We start from the raw sequence: 6,000 nt of genomic DNA on the forward strand, positions 1-6,000 counted from the left end.
AACAGTGAAATTCTGGGAACCACTTCATCATTTCCAGGCACTATGGTTCCAAAGCTGAGAACTGAGCGCTATGCATGCAATGATTGATTCCCATGGATTGCAACAGGCTGGAGTACACTTCATTATGCAAATTAATAAAATTCAAACTATACAAAATTATATATTAGCTATCATAGATTAATTCACCCATATCTGGGTACTGGGAGTCAGAGCTACTTAAATCACACAGAGTTTTAACCTTCTTAATTTAGAAAGAAGTAATATGCATTCACAATGTGCTTCATAGATAGATGTATGTATATAAATATATATATATATATATATGTTATACAGAGAGTAATTGTAGATTACTGTAATCTAATAATAAGGAACTTTAAAGCTTTAATATAGGGTGAGAATGAATCAACATATATGTAGGAATTTTAAATATTTGAAACAAAGTCTTTTAATGGAGATGATGATATTTTAGGGATAGCATAGAAGTAAACATTTTAAAATATCATTAATTAAAAGTATAATCCTGCCCGGCTTGGTGGCACATGCCTGTAATCCCAGCACTCGGGAGGCTGAAGCAGGAGGATCACTGTGAGTTCAGGACCAACCTGGGCTACATAGTGAGTTCCAGGTCAGTCTCAACTACATAATGAGACACTGTCTCAAAAAAACAACAAAAAAGTATAATGTTTTGAAGACTACAAAGCAAATAATAAAAGATCCTTCATCGTAGCAAGTGCTTCTCAAGCACTCACAATAAACTGTTGAGTGTTATGGGGAAAAGCATACTTTAGCAATATAAAGATGCAGCAGTTCAAAGTGGCCACCAACAAGGCATGGCCTTGAGATTTTCTGCTTTGCACTCAACCTGGGGACTTTGCATTCTCATCTAATTTAATTTCAATGTGAAGTAAATCTTGCCACATCAAACTTTCTACTAAAATGATCACCTAGGAAGATGATCTGTGTAGTGTTAAGCCCTGTCAAAATGACAGTTCCCCAGATCAAGAATTCAAATTCTAAACAGCATTGAACATATTTTAAAGGTTAGCAAACTATAACGCTTCAAATATTAAGCTGTCCTTACCTTTTAAATAACAGTTTAAATATTTTACACAGCTCCTATCCAACAGGTTTGCTACAATTTGTGATCTTCAGCATACTATGATGTAGTGCTTTCCCTACATTGACTTTAATGAATTGGAATTATTCATGCATGTTATTAATATGGATAATAGAACCGCCCTACCATAGTGCTAAAGGTGCCCTGGGCTGAAACCTCTTTGAAAAGATACTATCTTTATCTATGTGTATCTATCTGTCTTCCTACAACCAAATCTGTATACCTATAACCAAGAATCATCAGTCATATGAGACACTGATATTGACTATCTTTCAATGAAAATAAGGTTTATCTTTTCTGAGAAGAAAATAAAACTGTGCTAGATTTTATTCAGAACATATGTCTCAATAAAGTTGCCTTAATTAGATCATAAATGAAGACTGTGATAAGCATTTTAACCAAGCAACTCATTATTATTTTAACTGTTCTTTATACCATTGTCCCATATCACAATAGTCCTAAGAATCCATTTTAAAAATACAGAATTGAAATAATCATTTATATCATTTATCTAAAATATTACTGGGTCAAGTATTTGGTATTTAAAGGTATAATTTGATCAGTGTTCCCATGACTCTTATCATTCTTTTCATTAATTTCCCTCAATTCTGTTTTCTGAGAACATCATTTTATTTTAAAATACCATTAAATTTAACATCTGTAAATTGTGGATATTACTTAGATGATACATAATTGTCTGAATGGAAAATTAATGGGACAGTTAAGACTATGTTTTGGATTCTCAGGATTCAATTGTATACATTTGTACAATCTGCAATCATATAATTATCATACAATTATAATGTTTATTTATATCTAAAATATACAATTGCCTAATCTAGACTTAAAAACATGTTATAAATACTTCAAAACATCATTCCCAATATTATATCATGGAATTTTTATGACTGTTGAATATTGCTATTATGTCTCAATATATATTTTTTGTTTAACACTTAAAACACTTTCATCACTTAAAAATAATGAAAATCCGACATGCAGAATATTATATGAGAAGTCTTATTTCAGTGCCTATGATTTCTACAACTATGGGGAAAAAAAGGTATTTCCTACCAGTTTTAGATACCGGGAAATTTGACCTTTATTTCCTTCATGGATGAGACAGGTTCCCATGATTGCTGTCTACCTATAGTAAGAGATTTTTCATTGCATTGCTCCATAATCTATTTAGTGTAAAAGAGAACAACAGAAACTATATGTTCAAGTGGCAAAGGTAGAAAAACTATCTCAAAAACCAAGTTTATATAATTGTATAAAACCAGTTGCTGTCTGAATTTATACTCTCCATAGGGTTCAGGAAATAAAGAATCTAAAAGCCCCTCATTCTTATTTAGCATTGTGTGCAGCATTTGCACTCACTTTCTCATCTGGTTCTTACATCACTAATGACATGAGGTTTGGACCTGGATGGAGACAGCAACTCCCATGAAGGTGGCTGATTGTTTTGGAAATATTTACTGTATTTTGACTCTATTTTTAACTGGTAGGATAATCTGCATGTATTTGAATTCACAGAGCCAGTTTAGGCAGCACCTAGAGGTGACTGGGAGAGTCCAGGGCTGGAATCCTGATGACTCACTGAACACCTAAAGACAGGTGGTCACCACTGGGTTTCATTTGTCTGCTTTAGCCCAAATTCAGTGAACATTTGCTGGAAAGGGCTCAATTTTAAATAATTTAGGCTTTGAGGAACATATGGTTAAGGTGTACTTATTAAAATCAGATGATGGATATTACCGTGTTGCAATTAAATTTGATTCACAATAACAGCTGGCAAGCTAAATTTGGTCCATGGACTAATTTTTTTTATTTTTTCAATTCCTGTCTTAAGCTGACAAGATGGAATTTCTTTAGCTGGCAACTAGAGCAAGGGATTACTAAAAATTGAATCAGACAAGAGATTGCTAAAAAATTTTTATTACTTAGATCTAAATGATCTTCCTGAAGTCCTATGTCAGGGCTTTGAAAAGTTGACTGGATAGTGGGGGCTCAGTAATCATCACCACTTAATTCAGTGATGAGTTCACAGTTAAATGGGCTGTTAGTAATTAAGAACCAATTGAAAGAGGTGGACAGTGGAAAAGGGAGATGTCTCCCTCTCTCTCTCTCTCTCTCTCTCCCTCTCTCCCCCCCTCCCCCCCTCTTTCTCCCAGCTCTTTCTGCTTCCTGGCTGATATGAGGGAAGCAGTTATCCTCTTCCATGGCCAGCCATCGCCCTGTTCCTGCCTTGAAGCCTGCCAACCATGGAGCGAACCCATTGAAACCACAGATCAAATAAACTTCTCTATCTTTAGCTTGCAAATGTCAACTATTTCGTCCCACCAATAAAAAAGTGGAAGTATAAATCCTGTGAGAATTTGAGTAATTTTCTACCTTTTGCCTTTGCTCAATGGTCTATATATGTGTCCATGCATGCATTTACTCCTAAATAAATGCAGGCATCAATAAATCTTCTAAATTTATAACGCCATTAAGGTCTGTAAATATGAGGTCTGATTAAAAGCGAGGATGAATGTTTGAATTTGAAGGACTCATTACAGTAAAAGATATGTTGTTCTTAGTCCTTTTCAAAATACTCGTTGCCTCAAATACAGTTAGCTCAAGTTTGACAGTTTCTGAAGCAATTCTGAAATTTCTTTTAGTGTCTTTAGTTACTCTATTGTGGTTGCCTTGAAGTCCTGAATTGATTCAAAAGTTTTATCTTTCAAGGTCATATGAACTTCGGGGATAATCTGTAATTTTGATGGTTCCAGATCCAGGGAATCGGGTTCATGAGGGAACAGCATAATACTTTTAATTGAAACGGGTTAAACTAATGATAAAAACTTATGATGACTGTTTAAATTAAAACATGTATTGCAGTAACAGTCACATTATTATTAATTCCTTCAAAATGCTGAAAATCCTCACCCGTGCTCCCACCACAGTTATCACATCATTCTTGGCAATGTGTCTTCTACTATAATAATTTTTAAAACTTAAATATTTGCAATATTTTCATTCATCCCTGTACATTCCTTGTACTAGTGTATTCTCATAATTTTCCGTAGAGTCGATATCACCAAAGTTTCCTTGAAATTATAATAAAGTGATTTTAAAAATTTCATTGAAGCATGCAATTTTCAAATCATCATTCTATTATTATTGACATCAAAAATTTACTTATTAGCCAAAGTCTAATTCAAGCCCAACTTTTCATTTTCCTAATCTGGTCCTTGCACATATCTGATTTTTTTTCTGGAACTCGCTTGCACTTTATACTGCATAAATTCCAGATACTAAGAAATATATCTAGAATTATTTTCAAATCACCGGTTTAAATGCAAAGTGATTTAGGTAGTATTCTTTAATATCCTACTGAATGAGTAAATTGCAAGGAAAACAAAAATTTGCCAATCATAAAAATTACATCTGGAAGGAAACTGTGCCCAGGGAATCACCTCATGATTGAACAGACTAGTTTTGCTAATGTTATGATGAAGGAAACAGTATTGCAAAACCCAAAGCATAGCAGATGGCTGGTTTACACTTCACATCGTTCACTTGCTATATTGGTAGGAAAAATATATTTGATGAAAAGTGAATTATATTTTTTCATTTCTTAATTTGTTTTTTAATGATATGAATAATATAAAATATATTTGGGCATCTTCTACGTTAAGAGGATTTTTTAACAACTCAATCACACTGAAACTGCAGTGATATGAACAGAATAAGCCGTTTTGTGCAGAAAAAATAGAAATATAATTGATCAAATATTAAATGTAAACTAAAGATGATATGTTATTTTCAAATCTTTTTAAAATTATGAAGTCTAAAATGATTAAATTAACTCCAGAAATAATTGGTATCAAAACACTCAGTATAAATTAATGCATTAAAATGAAAATTTTATTAAATATTTTCTTCTAATAAAGTATCTGACAGTTACCACAAATTTTACTTGGATTAGCAATTATAATATCTGGTCTCCTAATATAATTCCTGAACACTAAAGTTATCTTCATAATATTTCACTATAAATAAGATGCATACTACTCTGCTCATCAGTATGACCTATCAAAACAAAGATGCTATTTGCAGCATCTTTAATGCTGTAATTAATGAAATTATTAGTAGTAATGTACATTTGGAGTAAATACATATTTTATACATAATTTAATCTATGAAGTTACCTTTTATCTTTTACAACAGCGAAATATATTCATAATTTTATATCATGCTTGTACTTTTGAAATACATATTTTAGTTATTGAATAAAATAATTAAGAAATTTTCATTTTGGATTGCTTCTCTGCCTTTTCGCTAAGATCAAGTGTAGAGAGTTTCATTTTAGGATAATTCAGACTGAGAAAACTTAGCATAATCTTAACAGTATTCACTATACATAGAATTTTTCCAGTTTAAATAGTGTGCTCTCATCGTTTTATCATTGCTGTCTTCTAAAATAAGACACAGATATAGTGTCTATTCCCACTTCATTCTGTGTGTGTTTACTAAAAGAGCCTTCTCTTACACATCTGTAAAACACATGCATAAAAGAGAAAGTCTAAGAAAATAAGAAAATACTTCAAAGTAAATGATAACAATGGCATAATATACTATCATCGGTACAACGTATACACAATTGTGGAACTTACTAAATGCTTACAATTTTGGAGGCTCAAACTAAAAACAGAGACGTAAAACTAATGAACTTAGTGACTACTACAAAAGGATTACATTAAAGAACAGGAAAAAGAAGAACATCAAAAATATAAAAATATAAGTAGAAATTAATGATAAGAAAATTTATAAAGATTCTTTGATTTTTGAAGAGTAACATATTTACTTGCCATATGCTAAAACTGATCATGAAAACA

This window comes from Fukomys damarensis, unplaced genomic scaffold, assembly GCF_012274545.1.
Source record: "Fukomys damarensis isolate Sample0158 unplaced genomic scaffold, DMR_v1.0_HiC HiC_scaffold_35, whole genome shotgun sequence".
NCBI classification, from domain to species: domain Eukaryota; kingdom Metazoa; phylum Chordata; class Mammalia; order Rodentia; family Bathyergidae; genus Fukomys; species Fukomys damarensis.